The sequence below is a fragment of the Cupressus sempervirens genome, chromosome 9 (genome assembly GCF_028749045.1).
Source record: "Cupressus sempervirens isolate cs-2001-9-10 chromosome 9, ASM2874904v1, whole genome shotgun sequence".
NCBI classification, from domain to species: Eukaryota; Viridiplantae; Streptophyta; class Pinopsida; order Cupressales; family Cupressaceae; genus Cupressus; species Cupressus sempervirens.
Genome location: NC_143126.1, coordinates 231,106,796 through 231,127,445, shown reverse-complemented (window position 1 = coordinate 231,127,445; position 20,650 = coordinate 231,106,796).

The following is a 20,650-nucleotide window of genomic DNA, read 5'->3' as shown; positions in this document are numbered from 1 at the left end:
CTTGCAAGACAAGATCCTTACCCTAGATAATTTAGCCAAGAGAGGCCAAATTATTCCCAACAGATGCTACCTCTGTAAGCATGACCTAGAAATGGTTGATCACATTTTCATTCACTGCCCCTTTTCCTCTAGAGTGTGGAGTCTTCTGACTTCCAATATGGAATCCTACTGGTGCCCGCTAGCCAATATCCAAGATTTCTTCATTCAGTGGAGAAGCAATCACAAAGGCCTAGAATCCCAAATTTTGAGTTCCTGGATTATCCCACACTTTTGCTAGGGAATCTGGAAGGAGCACAACAATAGGATATTGAAAGACAGAGAAGCTCTTGAGGGTATTATAGTAGAGAAAATTGATGGCCTCATGAAAGAGAACTATTCCACAACTAGAGATGGAAACATAAAGGACAAAGGGAAAATTAAGACCAGGAAAGAAGACAGGATCAAAAGAAGACAGCAGGCTTCTTGGTCCTTCCCCTCGAAAACTGGCATAAAGCCAATTTTGATGGAGTGGCTAAGGGGAACCCTAGTCCCACCGGATGCGGTGGAATCATAAGAAATAGCTTGGGAGGGGGCATTACTGCTATCTCCTCCCCTATTGGTCACCAAACCAATCATTTGGCTAAAGCCAGTGTGGCTAGACTCACTGTTAAGCTGGCCCTGGACTCAGGGATCGAATAATTGTGGCTTGAAGGTGACTCCCTAAATATAATTAATTGTATTTTAGGAGTTACCAAACCATCATGGACCATTAAAAGCATAATAGAGGACCTAAAAATGGACTTGAGCAAATTTAAAAATTACCATGTCAGCCATGTCTACCGTGAAGCTAACGTGGTTGCTGATTGGTTTGCAAACTCAGCGGTCACATTCAATTCGGTGATGACATGGGGAAACAATAATCATTTTCTGACGGCGGCTATTGAGCTCATCCAAAAGGAGCAAATTCAAGGTACCAACTCAAAATCGTTTTATGATGATGAGACATGCTAAATCATGTTTTAAAAAGGGAATCAATTGGATTTATGCGGAACCCCGACCATTTCATAATAACGTGTACGGATTACACGAGTAGAAGAAAGCCAGAGTTAAACCCAAAAATATGCGCATTAAAGCTCTCGTCCTTAGTGATTTGTCCATCTTTGAGCTCTACAATTCTGTTCAAGGTTTAGGGTTAGAGAGGCATAAAATTGCAATAGTGGGAGAAAGGATTAGAAGAGAGCCATGGGGAGAAATAGAGAGCTGGAAAGAAAAAGGGAAGGTTTGGAAAAAACTCTAGAAGGGCGGCATAACTAGCTTCATGGAGAGGCTCCATGGTTTCGACGTGGGGGTTACCAAGATTATGGTTGAAGCCTGGCACAACAGAAAGCCCATAATTGATGGTGTCTCCCACCAAATCACTGAGGGTCTCATTGCAGAGGTGACAGGCTTCTCCCAGGAAGGCATTAGCTTCTTCAGGGACAATAAGATGTCTGCCAATGCTGTCAATGCTTTTGTCAAGAATGACAAGGAGAAAAGAAAACTAGTAAAGATTGACACCTTCTACAACATAGAGTCCATCAAGAAGTTTTCGGGGCTTGTTCTGAGGATCATCATAGAGTATGTCACTTTGGAGCCCAGGTTTGATAGAGTCAGAACCCGTCATTTTGTTTTGCTTAATTGTTTTAGACATAAAGTGAAAATCTCCTTTCCTTTCTATATTTATACTTCTATGACTAAGAATATAGAGAGTTACAAGAAATGTCCTGTCAAGAACCCCGCCCTCCACAAAGGTCTTTTGCTCCTCATTTTTGAGTTTCTAAAAACCCAGACAAGAGGCAAGTCCATTGGGGATTCGGGTGGCTCCTCGGAGGACACTGCTAGCTCAGACTCAGGGGAAGTGCACGTTGTGAAATCTGTCAAGTCTGAAACCCCAAAAGCCAAACCCTCTCCCCGCTTCCCTAGCAGGAAGAGCCCCAGGTGCCCTCCCCCTAACCCCCCTACCCCTCATCCTAAGGAGTCTAGTGATGAGTTAGATACAAAGTCGGAGGAGGTGGATTCGGTGGCAGAGAAGGAAAGTGAGTTGGAAGATGACAAGGAGAAAGATAATGACAAGAAGGAGGCGACCCCCTTGGTAACCCAGGATAACCCCCAAAAAAAAAAAAATGGAGCAAACCCCAACTCATGATAAACTCAGCGATAACGTTGATTTGCCCCCCAGCCCTACTGCACCCACCTCCCCCCTGGAGGTCCCCATTTCACCCCAAGAAGAGATGATAGAAATTATGGTTGAAAAGGGAGGGGAGGTCATCAAGAAAAATAAGAGAAGAGCCTGGAGAAATTTCAATATGGATAGTGTCAGTATGGGCATTATTAGAGAACCTGCCAAAATCTAAGTGTTGGGGGATCTCGACAATAGCACCCACTATGACGAGCTCCTTGACTCGACTCTTCTGGTTCTCTCTGACAATGTCCGTGAAATAGTTTTCAACTTCCTCAACAATGCAAAGAACAACCTGATTGACAATTTTTGTTCCATTAAGTGGCTTTTTCAGGAAATTGAGACTCTAAAGGACAGGTCCATTTAGACCAACAACAGGGGGGAAGTCAAGGATCATGAGGCCAGAGGCAGTAAAGACCAGGTGGGTAGCCAGGAAAAAGACAGAAGCCATGACCCCAGAGACAATCAGGAGGACAGAATCACCCGGCTCAAGCAGAAGGTCCAAAGGCTGGATTTCGTCCAGTAGGTTGTGACTAAACAGATTGTGGATACCCTCCATACCTTGAATGAAAACATTGTTAATCTGGGGGACTATTTGACTAATGCCAGTTTACTGGGGAATGTGGAGTAGAGCACAGAGCACGGAACCAGCCAGGAGGATCCTCAAAAAGAGACTGGAATCCAAGAAAGTCAGGGGGACCAGATGCATTTCCCCCACATGATCCAAGACGAAGAGGCCAACTAGAAGGAAAGCGATGCTGCAGAAACCCTGTAGGCAATGGAGAAGAAGGGACACTAGTCTACCCACTAGGCTTTGTTCTTGGCCTTTGTTTCCCAGGCTTCGGGCCTTTTTGTTTTTGGCCTTTTAAGGTAGCTTTTTTTGTCTTTTATGCTTTAAGTTATTTTATGTTGTAAAACTTTGGGTTTCAGGATCCCTGTAAAACCTGTTTTCCTAATAAAAAAAAAACAATTTAGCTTACAACTTTTTTCTTCTAGGAACTCATCTTAGATGCCCACATTTCTTTAAACAAAAAAATAACTTTCCAAATATAAAAATTATATGCCGAACTTAGTTAGAGATTTGAACATACACACTAAAGTTTGAGTGAAATCCATACAATTGCATTCCATCATGGTGATCTAAAGGAACCACTAAATTTCTAGTAAAAGCCCCTACAACTATAGTCCATCATGGTGATATCAATTTAGATTCCTTGACCAGAGTTTTGTCTCTTTTTAAAATCTTCCATTACCAATTGAATGGCATTTTTGGTCACTCTCCAAATTGTAAAATTATAAGCCACAAGAGCACCCACATTCACAATTATAGGTCTATCTTCATATTGTGCGAAGAAGAAGCATCCACAATATATATAAAAATCACATTTTACATGTAGTTTTCATAGTTGTAGGTCTATCTCCATATTGTGCCAAAGTAGAAGCATATTCAATCAGAAAAAAAACACAATTTACATGTAATTAGGTTGTAAATTGGTAGATTCAAATACAAAATGATAGTATATTCACTAAAGATAAATGAGGTAACTTACTTTTCTGAATGATTAGATGGCCTCTCAAGTTTTGGGAGGTTGGACATAAAGCTGAATTGCATGAAATCTTGTGTCTACCAATGTCAGTCATGTGATAACACCATGAATACCAGATTATTTTATGAAACCCAAGTTATAGAAGCACCTCCAAGCTATAACAATACGTCTAAACTTATACACAAATTTCATCAATCCTTATTGTTAAAAGAAGGCCATGGACTATTGTTAAACTAAAATAAATGCATACTTAAATCAAATTAAGAAGAACATACAAAAAGAAAGCTCAGGAGAAAAAGTAACTAAAATAAAAAAAAAATTAAAGTACAAGAATTATCATATATATCATTTCCTAGGTATACAACAAATAAAAATATTATAACTAAGTAATGTTAAAAAATAGTATAAATATTAAGCTTAATGATTGGAAGAAACATGGGGAACAATCAAATCCATTATAAAACTTTGCAAATAATGAAAATTGCATAATTAGTATAAGCCAATATTAGAGTATCATTAGTTTCCCATAAATTTGACACAAATATCTCTTATTGTGGGGTGAAACATATGCAATCCTCCCATAAAATCTTTAACAAAATGAGCATTGTAGGACACTATCTATGAAGCTACAACCATTCCTACTTGTCCTTTGTAATAGGGTTAGTTGTTGTTGGAGGATGAGCAAGGAATTTTCCATTTCTTCATGTCTATCACACTTGTTAAATTTTTATCCTTATGCTCATTTATCACACACTCATTAAAATTGTATTTTTATGCTAATTTATCACTACATGTTGTTGCATGCATTCTTTAAGAACAAATACAACTTTCTAATAACAATGAAAGGGGAACAGAAAAGAAATATACCTTTTCAATAAAGGGAAAATTAAATATTATTTATAACAAAAGTGTTCGAACTCATTGCATAAGAAAAGTATGTTAATGACTATAGTTATAAGGCATTATTCCTATGATATCAGAGCCCATGAAACAATATATTTCTTATGAAAATTAAGGAATATGCTTTAATTTTAGAAAGGGCTCGTAGTGGCTATATGCAAAGAAAATAAGGGTACTCAATATTATATTGATCCATTTTATTGCTTCTATAGAGAGAGAGGAATAGAAACATAATATTTTGTCTTTAAGTGATTGGGCAATGTTCCAGTCAAATACTATTTTGTGCCCTGCACAATAATTGACTCTAGATGATAGCACACAAACAGAAAATGTCTCCAGCCTTCATAAATACAAAAACATGTTAGAATATTACCCTACTTGAAGCTTTTTGCCTACACACAAATCTAAAACTATGGTCATCGATGCCTTTTATAGTCAACCACCACCCCATTTCATTTGATGGTTCACTACTTTTAAAAAATTAGATGCAATAATGTATGCATTCATCACACAATAGATCTAGTGCTTAAATAGAATCTTTAACTTTTTTTGAAACGTGGCAAGTTTCTTTTGATTTTCCTAGTGCAATGTAACAAAGGGGGCTATCCCAAGTTTTGGAAAGTTACTTATATCAAATGGAATAAAAATCTATTATGTATTTTAGAAATGCCAATAATTAATGAATTTTGCTGAAAAATCAAAAGATTTCATTGCACCCAACACAACTTAAGATATTCCATGTACATCTATAATAACTATTGTCTAAGAAACAAAAATCATACCAGCAAAAATAAATGCAATGACTGATCAAACTATGCAAAACTCATTTTTGTGTCATGAATAATTTATTATGTGAGTGCCCAAAAATCTCTTCCACTACTTACAACACAATTCTCTTTCATAATTGCTCAAACTATTGTCACTGAATTTTTGTATTGCCCTTTAGACCCAACATGATTCCACTTTGAAATTGATGTTGTGCTCATAGATCATATATTGGTTTTATCAAAATCCCCATGAAACTCTCATAAGGAAGATTTATCCATAATTTCTCTAATGTAGCTCTGATATCAAATGTTAAAATCAAAGTTAAAATATAGAATGCAAAGGGATGTTTCAATATATTTGAATGTATCTTACAATGTAATGCTCATGACTTAATAAGTCTATATTTATATTAATAACCATCTATGGGGCTACAACTACCTAATTGACTAGGGAACTATATGTTTATTACTTTAATTTAATCTAAAGCTAAAACTAACATATTAATGAAATACTCCAATAGATTAGGAAATTAGACTGGCCGAAATTGTGAAAGTCACAAAAATCACTTTGGTTTTATTGACATCTTTCTCACAATTTTACGTTATTGTTTCTTCCTTGAACCTAATTTATCACTCTTATTACCTAAAAAAGTTTCTCAAAGGTCTTTAAATATACATACATGCATCAAGCTTCTAACCTACCCTCCAAACCTATAACATAGCCTTCTGAGGCCTACTTTGCCTATTATGGCAATCTTTAACACCATGATTAAAGTCATAAATATATTCTCTATCTTTGGAATGTGTTTTTATGCATCCAAGGCTACTCTTTCAATAAGGAAAAAAAACCATTTCTTAAATCAAAATATGCTTTCTTATATTTATGAAAAGTGCAAGTTTTTCATTATACTCTTTGTTCTTTGTTATTTACTCCAATGCAAATATTTTTTCAATCTTGAAAATCATTTCTTTATCCTTAATAGAGCATGTTATTTGCTTAAAAAAAACTTTGATGCCATACTACCACTATTGTTCTCTTTGAAATGCTTTCTTTTTCTTTTTCTTTTATTAAAAATAATTGGTTTCTATTATTTTCTCAAGATTTGGCATTTTTCTCAATGAAATATGTCATTAACGAATAGATTTACAACTATCTCATGTAAAATCAATATTTTCTAATTTAGAGTTTCATTTTCCCTTTCTCAAAGAAGTTTCAAGTACATCCACTAGAGCTTTATATTAGTTTAAGTCTCTTTTGCATATTGAGGTCAAGTCAAAATAACAACATACTATTTGAAACATGCTTGAAAACTACATACTTGGAATAGTTCAAACTTGATGTTTTTTCCTCCTATCATTTATGTTTAAAAGATAATAGTTATTATACTTCGTCTGTACTCAATTACATTAGACAACATCTATAAAATTTATAAAAAGACCTAAGACTTGTTAGAAAGCCTATTTTTACACCAACAAAATAAAAAATAGGTAAAATATTCATGCATAGTTCATTTTGAGTGATCTCCATGATCTGCAATAGTCTCTATGTCTTTTCTTTGTTGATGTGTTTTTCATATATGAGCATCATCATTTGATTAGTCATCTTATATTCTTATACTTCTTTTATCTTTTGGACTACAGGAAAACCATGAAGAATATGAGATGCTTCCTTCTTGACCAAATGTTTCTATGCTTCAGCTACAAAAGAAATATGAAGAAAATGAGAAGCTTTTTGTTCATTTCAAAAACATTATTGAGAAATTGTATCCAAATGTAGTCATTCTAGATGTGACATGTTGAAAGAATACAACTCTTAGAGTATTGCAACTTAAGCATTCCCTATGGCTTTCTTAATAAAAATATGTATTTAAATCAATGATCTTTTGTCCTACATCATTAAACTTGGTGGACATGTATAGCACAAAGGTGTCTTTGTCTATTTAAGTACTTCACCATAAGGCTATAGATTAAAGGGAAGTCAACATTATAATTCAATGATGGTTATGGCATATCTATGATACATTTTATTGATTGTGGTGGAGGAACTCCCACATCATTTTGCAAGAAAGAAAGCATTGAAAAAAATAATTAATATAGTTTTTCTTACCAAGTTAGTTTGTTATGCTACTTTATTAAGTGTCTTGTAAGAAACAAAAAATTGAAAATAATTACATTTAATATTGTATTATTTTTTCTATACGAAAAGAATATTAAGTTAAAATATTTATTTAAAAATGACTTAATAGAGAATACGTTGATTTGAACATGTATTGTCTCTCTACAGAGAGTAATTATTAAAAAAATATTGTCTCCAAAGAGAAAAAGTTGAAATTGTCTCTAAAGAGAATAAATTACCTTTGTTTCATATTATCTTATAGAGATAATATTGTAAAACACCCAATTAAAGACAATATTTTACATGATACACACTTTTATATTGTCTCTTAGTAAGACAAATAATTAATTAGTTGTCTCAAAAAATTGCCTTGAAGCCCCACTCTATGTAGTAGTACACAAATAATAGTACTGAAAAGTAAAGCATAAAACAATAAGAAACTTATAACAATAATATTTTCAAAAAAATCTTGGCTACTTGGGAAAACCCGAGTGGGGATGATATCCACAAAAATGTAATAATCTTGAAAAGCTCTATGTTGGGAGTTTACATCCTATTCAGAGTTATTATGTATACTTAGTAGATCAGTTCTTGCAATAGGACTAGACCACGTTCGAGCTGTCAACCTTGTTAGGAGTTGTAATAAAATAGAAACTCACTTCTCTATAATGATATTAAATCAATGAAATGAGTAATATATAAAATAGAAAAGTGATTGTACTAATATTTGAATATCTGATTAGTCCTTTGTGTATCTCATATTTATTTCTAGCTATACAAAAAATACACACATTTGATCATCATAGCATCATCCATAAAGATCCCATAATGTCCACATTACATTACCACACTTTGAATGTGAAAATTGATCCACTTATACACCCTTTCAAATACTTTTTCCAATCAATGATAATGATGAAATATGTAGCACATCTAAAACTATTTGTCAAAAATTGATTATAGAGGGAACACATTAATATCTAGGATGTCATCTCTACATTTCCAAGTAATTGAAATGCAAGAAAATTCAATTCCTTAGGCAAAAATTCTCGAGCTCTGTCACTTGTCATGTATAAATTACAATATGGAACTATCTTCATATTTCTTAACCAAAATATGAACCAACTACCTTATTAACTCATGAAAACATATTGGCTTCTTTTAATATAAAAAAATAGGAAAACATACTGACATTTTATTTAGAGATGATACTAACTATCTCCAAAAGTATGGCCAATTAAACTTACTCTACTAAGCTCGTTGAACAAAACAAGTTGACTGCTAGCATTTTTAATGCTAAACACTTGACTTTTTTCATACTTAACCAAAACCAAAAGTGCTTGTTCCTTCAAGCAATCTTACCATATAAATATTTTTCTATCAATGACCACACTCATGCCCTTATACTTGTTCACTTGCCAATAGGTTCTAATACCATGAATAAACTAGTATTATCTAAGAAATAAATTAGAAACATACCAATACAAAATGAGAGCTAGAGTTAAGTATGAAATAATGCATAAGAGGGGAATACATGTAGGTTCTAGTGCTTTCATGAAACGATATTAAATCCTCAAACATGAGTGGTCACAAATTAAAAATAACAACCCATTAACTAGGATGAGATGTCAAAATAGAACATACACTTCTCTAATAGACTCTAGAATAATTACAACTTCTATAGGCAAGTGTCAAATAAGCATGGATGACTAATTAGGATTAATAAGCCTAATTATAATTAAATAAAAACACTAACAAAAGGAATAAAGAGATTACTTCTAATTTCTTTGATCAAGAATATAGTCTTGAGAAGTTCAAGTTTGAAGTGGAGGATCTTCAGCTTGGTGCTTAAGATCCACAACACCATAGTTAGAATTTTGGTGATTATTTTTCCTTTCTATACCAAAATCTATTAACACTTTAATCTTGCCACCGAGAACAATTTCTGCACTTGTTTTCATAAACAAGGGCTTCCTTGGAAGAAAAATTGTTGAACCTCTCTAAAATTGCCTTCAAACTACCTCCCTTACCACTACCACTCTATGTCCTCGCCACCCTCAATCTTAGACATTATCTCTGTTCAATAAATTTTGGAGAGGGATGAAAATGACTTTCCGGCTCTAATTTTATTTTCAGAAAAACACACACATATCACTCTAGAGATTAAAAAATCAAAATAGAAATAAAAATAAAATTACCACATTATTCAAGTTCTGTCTATAAGAGTTGTCTGAAAACACTTGACTTTGTCCTATTGGGAGTGAGTGGCAAAGATTCCAGTTGTTCAAAGCCTCAAGATCATATTCTAAGTTTCATCAACGGCACTGGCGAGTATGTCGATAACTAATGCTACGATGCAAAATCAGATCTCCGTGCAGTTTTCTCCTTCCATCAGTTGTTTAGATAGTTATTTAATTAGTTTACTATCAGTTAGTTGCTTGACTCTCCCAATTAGTTTGTGCATTTACAAATGCGGGATAATACATTGGTTGCTCTGATTAGCTCCGTAATCTTTAGTATCTCAGCATGTATAAAAATTGGTAGTTTTAATACCATTCAATCACTGCAAACTAGATTAACATTAAGTGAATGAAATAAAACTGCTTTAAGTAGTAGCGAACTCTAGTTATTTCCTATGTATATTTTGAGCTGCAAATGCTATTAAAATCCAAGAGTTTGTGTTTTTAAAAGCGGCAGCAATAAGACAGTCTGCGCCTGATTTTCAGTTGCACTCTACCTTGCTGTTATATTCTTATCTGCTAGTTCAGAGGACATGGCTGCTTCTTTCAGAAACTTACATTCACTTTAGGAAACTTCTCAAAGGATATGGCTTGCCCGTTGTGTAGAGTTACCTCATGAGCTTTTCTAGCGCCTCTAGAACCAATCGCGTTATTCTCCCTCGGGTTGCCAAAGATGTATGCCTCCTCCACCTCTGTGGAATGGAATGGCGTCTTCTTGCACCATTGTGCATCTGCCTTGCCTGGCTTCGAGGAGTGACAAAAATATATGCAGCTCAAGATCAGCATGGTTGGAATAAATAAAGATAACACCACAATGGTCACTAAGCTCTGAGGTGACATTTTGCTGGAAGAGGAACACGAAGGTAGCATCACATTCCGGCCTCCGCATAGCATTGGGTTACCCACGAAGCTCTCCTTGTAAGCCGAGGCCAACTTCAGGATTTGCAATTTGAAGTTGGGATATGAGGGCAACTTCAGGATTAGGATTTGAAATCTGAAGTTGTGAAGAAAGATTGGTGAAGGAGCTCAACTTCAAGATTAGGCTTTGCAATATGAAGTTGCAAATTACTTTCAAAAATTGGTGAAGGAGCTTCATCAAAGTTTATCATCTTGGTGAAGGCTTTTCAATTTTGTTAGATTAATGTAATGAGGAGGGCATTTTGGACTTATTACATTAATTAGGTTAAGAATGTTGGACTTATTACATTAATTAGGTTAGCAAGAATTATTGTTGAATTAATGTAATAAAGGGGGAATGTTAGGTTTATTACATTAATTAGGTTAGTTTTTGTGTTTAGATTAGAGAAATGAAATTAGTTCAATATATAGTTGCTGGGAAGTTATTCCCGTAAGCAGTTGTTGTAAGGGCAAATAAAACTATATAAACATGTCCAGACATCAATGTAATGATTCAATATAATTCAATATTATTCAATATCATTTTCAGTGTGAATTTAGTTTGTATCTGAATGTATCCAGAAAATTTGAATAGTATTTAATAGTTTTTGCTTTTTCATTTTATATTTTCAATTTCACATTCTTTGGACCTGTTACAGGATTGTCTAAGCCATCGGGAATGTGCCCAGACAAGTGATTGTCTGAAACATTGAAAACATTCATATCTAGTCCTTCCAATTCGGGAGGAACCCATCCAGAAAGCAAATTGTTTGACAAGTCAAGACTAAATATGTTGCTAAAAGATCTAGGGATTTCGCCCGTAAGTCGATTATAACCTAAATTGAGCTGATTGAGATTCTTCAGTGATGTTATTTCCATGGGAATTTCCTCTGACAGAAAATTATGGTCGAGATTGAGAATACTAACCAGACTTAAGTTTGCGAGTTCACGTGGAATTGGCCCTGATAACCTGTTGTTGCTAGCTTCAAACACTTGAAGTTTTGTAAGACGCCCAACTTCTGGAGGAATTGTTCCTTCGACCCGATTGTTATTAATCCTCAATCTTGTCAGATTCTTCGCCTGGCCAATAAAAGCTGAGATCTTGCCTTGGAACTTATTGTTGTTTAGAAACATTCCCTTGAGTTTGGCAGCACCCCATAGCCCTGCTGGAATCTCACCGCTCAGCTGGTTGTCGTCGAGGTACAGATACTCCAGAGATTTGTAGTCTGCAAAGAAGGAAGGCAATGTACCGTTGAATTTTTTGGAAGAGGCTGCGAAGCCATACAACACTCCTCCCCTGCACAGGTTCTTTGGCAGAGGTCCTTCCAATCCACTTTGAGACACATCAGAGACAACAAAATCGGAATATGAGCCCAAACTCTGGGGCAACCAGCCACTGAAGTTGTTTTTGTAGAGCATCAAGTTACTCAACTGAGGTAGCTTACCGATCTGAGAGGGTATCTCTCCGGTAAGCCGATTGTGTTGCAATTGAAGAAGACTCAGATAGCTAAGATTGCGGCACCGGCTACGGGCCGGCCCTTCCTGCCCTGCCCGAATGCCTCCATTCTGTATGCACGGCCTGACAGCCATACGTACTGACAAAAAAGGTAATTAAGGACGTTTCCTACAAGATTTCTGGGGTATTTGAAATCAACTGTAAACCGTGTTTTACAGGCATTTGTTCAGCGACGAAGTGAGACAGTATCTAAGTTAAACTATACATTTAAACTATTAAATCATACATTTAAAATTACTTTTAATATTTAATATGTTTTTAGCATTTCATAAAACTTAGTTTAAAAAAAAAAAAAAAATATTTTAATACTTCATCATTATATCCAAATTTTATTTGCCAATATATATATATATATATATATATAATAAAACTTTTTTTTAGTTTAAAAAATTATGTATGTGAATCAATACAAAATTTTAACAATTGAATATATAAATTAAAAATATTCTTTATTTAATAATAATAATATAATTATTATTTTTAAATAAAAAGTATATTATAATTATTTTAATATTTTTATTTTAAATATTAAATAACTAATGATTAAAAGACATAATTTAAAAATATATATATGAAAATATTTTTAATACTTCATCATTATTCGATTAATCAAATTTTACTTTTCATTTAAAAATTATATATATAATAAAATCTGATTAGTGATTAACCAAATTTTATTTTCATATTTTTTAAAAATTAAGTCTTATAAAATGTTAAAAACATATTAAATATTAAAAATAATTTTAAATGTATAGTTTAATAGTAAAATATTGAAATATTGAAATACTGAAATAAAAAATAAAAATGTCCCCTTTCACTAAATGAAACAATGAAAATAGTTATTTGTTATAAGTAAATTTTTATTTTTTTAACCATTCGTCTCTTTAAATGAAAAATATTTACTTTTCATTAAGCATGCCAACGACAGTACTGGACAGAGGCATATAGACGGGCAGCGGCTCTCGGTGCAAATATGTTGCACCGTAGCCGCTGCCGTGGGGGACCATTGTGGATACAGAACGGAGGCATTCGGGCAGGGCAGGAAGGACCGTAGCCGGTGCCCTAATATTGCCAATCGCATCGGGAACTCTGCCTTCCAGCTCATTGTGTCCCAAATCGAAACTGGATAACATTCCCAGCTGGCCAATGTTCGCCGCAATTCGTCTAGACAACTTATTTTTATAAAGAGAGAGTTCTGTCAAATTTGACAGAGACATCAAACTGGTAGGAATACTGCCTGAAAGATCATTTTCTGCCAGATCCGAGATCTCCAGCAGCATTAAATTACCCAAGAAAGTAGGTGGAATGGAGCCACTGAAAGCATTATCTGACAAATTCAGGACTCTAAACTCGCTCACCTCGAAGATATGAGTTGGGTGTGTTCCAGTAAAGCCGTTGCTGGATAAATCGACGACTTGCAAACGCTTGCAATTGAAGAGGGCGTCTGAGGAAAGAGCAGTGAAGCCATTGCTCTGAAGAGTCAATTGTGTGAGATTGGGAAGGCTGCAAATGGCAGAAGTCAAATTGCCTGAAATCAATGCACCCGTGAGATCAACAGTGGTAGCTCTGTCGAGCTCATCACACACAATTCCTTTCCAAGCGCATGGAGTTTGGTGGAACTCGTTCCAGTTGCTCAAAGCATTATTGCTGTCTCTCCAATCTGCCTTTTTGATATTAATCAAAATTAGTCCGTCATGTGAGAGGGAAGCACAGTAGGGAAGCAAAAGGAAATTGTTGAGAATGAATGAAAAGAAAGCGAGAGTTGGGTGGACCATGATTGCTGTACTATGCTCAGTAAATTCAAATTATGGTAAGAAAACACTGGCTTTGTAGACACAATGGCATAGAGCTTCCAGATTTCCATTAGATTCTATTCTTCGCGTCAGCGATGATGTCAAGTTGGAGAAACCAGAAAATATCGAGTGGTGTGAACCAGCACAATTTGGTCAACAAAAATGGAAAACTTTTTACGTAGTGCGGGTTGCGTAGGATTCCATTTCTCCTTTGATATAATTGCGCCTTGTAGCTTTCGATGTTACGTGGTACTGAAAAGCGACGAAAGATGCGGAGACGTGAACGACCCGCAATGCATTTGATCGTTTACATTTGGAAGTCGCGAATGTGCGTCAATGCACGAGTGCAGAACAAAAATATATTTTATTAAATCTATGAATCAAATCATGTAGAAGAGAGGACTTTGGAATTGTGTTAAGGGACGTAGGTGTAAGGGATATGAAGAAGATGCAAGGGCTACGTCTAAAGGTCGTAGATGTGAAAAGAAAATAAATAAAGTAGGAAATCATATTTCGATAATAATGGATGGAAATTAACTTGAATCTTTCACAAAGAAAGTATCGTTGGGCACATGTTATCATATTTGAATAGTTAAATACTACATATATTGTTGATAAATAATAGATATTTTTTTACAAGTAGTCAAATTTTGATATTGCTATTAGGATTTAACTGTGTAGTTTTTGAGTCAAACTCATTGACCCATATATCATGAATAGTTCACACATGAATCCATCTCTCATGAGAACAAATGAAACACTTAGCACTCGTTGGATCTAGGTGAAGCATCGAGACTTCCCAGGAGGTCACCCATCCCAGTACTACTCTAGCTCAAGCACACTTAACTACAAAGTTCCCTCCATGGTTAAACCCACTCTGCTTACAACCCCATTTGAAAACCCTTCACCAAGTGTTGTCCCTTATGAACCATTCACTAGAAAGCCCCTTAAGCTCATCAAATGATAAGTAGGAGATATTTCATACACCAAATCAAATTGTAATATTGTTATATTTCCCTCGAGTTGGAGTAAAATTGGGATGGGTGACCTCTCGTTTCTTCACCTCTATGAGCATCACCTAGATCCAATGAGTGCTAAGTGTTTCATTTGTTCTCATGAGAGATGGATTCATGTGTGAATCACTACTCATGACATATGGGGCAATGAGTTTGACTCAAAAACTACATAGTTAAATCTTGATAACAATATCACAAATTGACTTGCTGTGGAAAATATCTACTACTTATCACTTGATGAGCTTAAGGGGCTTTCTAATGAATGGTTCATAAGGCACAAAACTTTGTGAAGGTTTTTCAAATGGGGTTGCGACCAACATGGATTTAACCATGGTGGGAACTTTGTTTCTAAGCCTGCTCGAGTTGGAATAGTACTGGGATGGGTGACCTCCTAGGTAGTCTTGGTGCTTCACCTCTGTGAGCATTACCTAGATCCAATGAGTGCTAAGTGTTCCATTTTTTCTCATGGGAGATGGATTCATGTGTGAATCACTACCCATGATATATGGGTCAATGAGTTTGAGTCAAAAACTACATAGTTAAATCCTGATAGCAATATCACAATTTGACTTGTTGTGGAAAACATCTCCTAATTATCACTTAATGAACTTAAGGGGCTTTCTAATGAATGGTTCATAAGGCACAACACTTCGTGAAGGTTTTTCAAATGGGGTTGGAACCAACGTAGATTTAACCATGGTGGGAACTCTATTTTTAAGCCCACTTGAGTTGGAGTAGTACTGGGATGGGTGACCTCCCAGGTAGTCTTGGTGCTTCACTTCTGTGAGCATTACCTAGATCTAATGAGTGCTAAGTGTTCCATTTTTTCTCATGGGAGATGGATTCATGTGTGAATCACTACTCATGATATATGGGTCAATGAGTTTGAGTCAAAAACTAAATTATTAAATCTTGATAGCAATATCACAATTTGACTTGCTATGAAAAATATCTCCTAATTATCACTCGATGAACTTAAGGAGCTTTCTAATGAATGGTTCAGTGGGCACAACACTTGGTGAAGGTTTTGAAAATGAGGTTGCAAGGAGAGTGGGTTTAACTATGGAGGGAACTCTCTAGTTAAGTGTGCTCAATCTATAGTAGTTGTGGGGTGGGTGACCTCTTGGGAAGTCTTGGTACTTCACCTCTGTGAGCATCACCTAGATCCAATGAGTGTTAAGTGTTCCATCTATTCTCATGGGAGATGGATTCATGTGTGAATCACTACTCATGATATATGGGTCAATGAGTTTGACTCAGAAACTACATAGTTAAGTCCTGATAGCAATATCACAATTTGACTTGCTATGGAAAATATCTCCTACTTATTACTTGATGAGCTTAAGGAGATTTATAATTAATGGTTCATAAGGCACAACACTTGGTAAAGGTTTTGCAAATGGGGTTGCTAGTAGAGTGGGTTTAACCATGGAGGGAACTCTTTAGTTAAGAGCACTTGAGCTGGAGTAGTATTGGGATGGGTGACCTTCCAAGAAGTCCTTGTGCTTCACTTGTGTGCGAATCACCTATATCCAATGAGTGCTAAGTGGTCCATTTATTCTCATGAGAGATGGATTTATGTGTGAATCACTACTCATGATATATGGGTAAATGTGTTTGACTCAAAAACTACACAGTTAAATCCTAATAGCAATATCACTACATACATTGTATTTTACATATTCCACAATTATTATTAATAAAGAGAAAAAGTGGGATATACAATGCAAGAAAGGTGAAATGTCAAAAACCATAGGAGAAACTAAAGGATTATTTTCATAGCACACTCTAAATTTGTAAAAGAAATAAAAATATATATAACTACTTGAGTGTATAAATTGAAGAAGATAACAAACTTTAATGTTTTTCTTTTAATTGTTAACTTTCATAGATGCAACTCAATACTTGAAGGAGTGAATATATACTCACAAATAAAGGTTATTCCATAATTTTGTAAATGTGAACTACATCAAATAGAGTAATAAAATTATCAAATTTGCAATAGAAGACCATTTAAATATCTACAAGTTAATTTGTGAGAAAATATGAATGTTTGAAAAATAGAAGGAAGTTATTAAAGTGTCAATTTATGCAAAACTATCATTATAGAAGGTAGTATTGTAACCGGGCAAAAGTACAAACATGTGTCACCCTTTTACAAAGGAAAAGGCTAACATAAAAAAAGCGTTAAACTTCAACAATGTAAAAGTCATATTTTAGTTTAGAATTTTAAGTTGTTGTAACTAATGAAATGTGTATAAAAGGATAAAGTTTGTGTATGTTATTTTAAAAAAAAATTTAACAATAAAAATGATATGTTTTTATAAATTTTAATGACCTTTTTTTATAGTGTTAAAAATTGAGCAAATTAGGGGGTTATAGTTCCCACCACAAAAATAGCTGCAAATAAATGTATTTTCATCTAAATTTGGATTATGTTGTTGATGACAATGGACATATGTTCTTAGAACTATCAAAAATAAATTTTTAAAAATATTGTATATTTTGTCTATTATAGCTATTTAAAGTTGAACTTTTCATATTTTAACGGTTTTTCATTGCCACCATCTTTTCCCTAGCAAATCTATCTTAACCATCACAAATGTTATATATTATCAAAGAGGACTTTCTCCTCTAGAACAATTCATTATTTTAAATTTTTTTCATTATCATCTACTAATTTTTATATTTTGCTAAATGTGCATCATCTTCAATGTTGAAATACCTACTTGCATTATTTTGCAATTATTGTAATTTATATTGTGTCACCTATAAAAAATAATTATATTGGCATAATTCTAATTACAAGTTCTATCCAGTGATATTTTTCATTTTTTTGAAACCTTGACTCTGATGATGAAGTTGTCCTCTAAAGTGTTAAGTTCTTCAGAATTGCAAAAACATGAAAGAAAGTGCCACAACGGATGACACATAGAAAGTTCTAGCTAGATCCAATCCAACTAGATTAGATCTGGCCAGATCTATGCAACCCAAAACTCTTTTGCACAAGGTCACATGCACGAGTGCATTTAAACAATAAAATAGGTTTTTTATTTGAAATGTAAAGTTTTATTTTTTTAATTCTTATATTTAATTCAATAAAATAGGTTTTCTAATTTTAAAAGTAAAGTTTTATTTTTAAATTGTTATACTTGATTCAATAAAATAGGTTTTTTATTTTAAAGGTAAAGTTTTATTTTTTTATTTTTATTATTTAATTCATAATTGCATTTTTAATAAGAAAAAAATAAAGTTTTACATGAAATTAAATTGAAGAAATATTTAGAAATTAGATTTTTAAAGTTATTTTTGTATTGAATTCAATTAATTAGATTTATTGTTTATTTAAAATTAATTAATTAATTTGATTCAAATAAATTATTAGAATGAATTTAGGTGTTTTAAAATAAATTATGAAAACTATTAAAATAATTAAATAGTAATTTTTTAAAATATATATATATTTAATCTAAATTTAGCAATGCTTTAATGCAAATACTTGTCTTAAGATTTTGTAGTGTTACAGACAAACAAATATAATAAGCTTCTAAAGTTGAACTATTTTTTTTCTAAATTGTCTATGATCTACTAGTATTTATGTAATTGAATTTCGAAGTCTTTTGTATGCAAGTGATATCAAGCTCACTATTCAAGTTTTTGTCCAATGGGGAATAAAGTGAAAAGAGCAAAAAAATATGGTCAAGTCAGAGATGACTAGAAGAAAGGATGGACAAAATAGAATATAGAGCCACCAATTGAAGATCCATTGATTAAAGTTGAAGAAGATCATGTTGAAGTTCCAAGAAGAGTATGACATTTTGAAAATATGATTTACATTTGGAAATTTTGGTGGAGATGGATGAAGACTCTCTTTTTAGAGAAATTGAATCGTTTGAACACATGATGCCTGACAATACAATTAAGCTACATCTAAAAAATATGTGGGAGGAATTTTTTGAAAATAAATCTCTAATTGGTAAAGCACAATTATTTGTTAGATTATTTAGAAAAAGAGAAATGAGTCTTGTCCTAGAGTTGTTAGGTGTGAACAATAAGAAAAGCTCAGAAGATAATGTGAAGGCAACAATAGTTTAGAATTTGAGAGATGCATTAAATGTAATTGATAACAGAAGTCGAGTTGTTGATTTAAGTTTTGCATGGAGAGAATTGATGACTATGATTAGGAAAAAGTACTTGTCAGAAAAAAAACTAAGTTTGAGTAATTTCTGAAATAGTCAATCTATCTAGAAAAATTGTTCAAAGATACATAAAAGGAGCAATTTTCTTGATGAGAACATTGAAAGAAAATGGTTTAATATTTTTCAACTTCCTCGAAAGGATAGAATTTTTGAAGATGTTAGAAGATATGTTTTTGAATATTGGACTAGCCAATTACGTGTTTCTTCCAATAGAAGAGGCACTATACAAATCAAAGATGAAGAGAAAAGTATGAAAATAGCAAAACACTTTGTAGATACAACACAAAGTGAATTATTTGGAGCTTTCAAAAAAGAATTTTCAAATGTGAAAATTTTCCAAAGAATGTTTGAGAGGTTGTGCCCATGTTTTGTATGCATAAATAAGGTACTTAAAACTTGTTGTTGTTGAAATCATGTTGAGTTTCATCTTTATTTTCAATCTTTTAGAAAAGCTATGGCAACACTTAAGCTAGATGTGATAATTCCTAGAAGCACAACACAATTTGTCAAGTCTTTGTTATGTGATAATGCTAAAGAGTTAGATGAATTTAATATGCAATGCATAAAAAAAGCATGGACAAATTATAGAGAGTTGCAAAAATTTCCATATGAAATGGACAATACTGATGTTTCAACACTAGTTGTGTGGAATAGATTTGAGTATGAGATATATTGAGCAAGGAATGAAGAAGAATAAAAAAAAAACAAGCTTTGAAGGAGAGCAATTTTCCATATGGTGAGTTTATGGATAAATTCAAAACGATGATTTACCCAAAAATCCAACATTATCATGGTGCAAGATGGCAAGCCAAATAGTTTAGAGATTCAAAAAATTGTTTTCCACTAGGATGTATTCTATCAACTGTAGACTTTTCTAAAATTTATACTTTTTCCCCTCAATCTAAAATTCAAGCTAAATATTATCACTCAGATCAAATTACAATTTTTGTACAAGTTTCCTATAGATATGTGCAATTTCAGGTGGATGGGGTAGAAAGTATTGATCTAGATGAACAAATTATCATCAAGGAGGTCTATTTTTATCTAGTAGTGATGATAGGGTTCATGATAGGAGCTATGTAGCTCATTTTAAAAAAAAAATTCTTTGATGCTATTGCAAATCATGGGATATGTAGTGCCTACCCTCATTCACATCTTTTCTAGACTCATTTTTGCTATTATTATCAGACTTTGATGGACTAGTATTATGTTGATGAATTAGTGGTATTGTTTTGAGACTATCAGACATTATCTTACGGATTCAAAGATTATATGATGTGATCATTTAGACTTTACATTTCATCCATACATGATGATCATTATATTGTTTTTAGTTATTAATGATGATTAGTTAGATGGTTTATTATCTCATGTGTTTTATTATGGATACTTACCCCATACTTTCATGTGTATGGTGTGCGTGTTTTCTTATTGTATGGCATTTTTAATGTGGTTAAGGAAG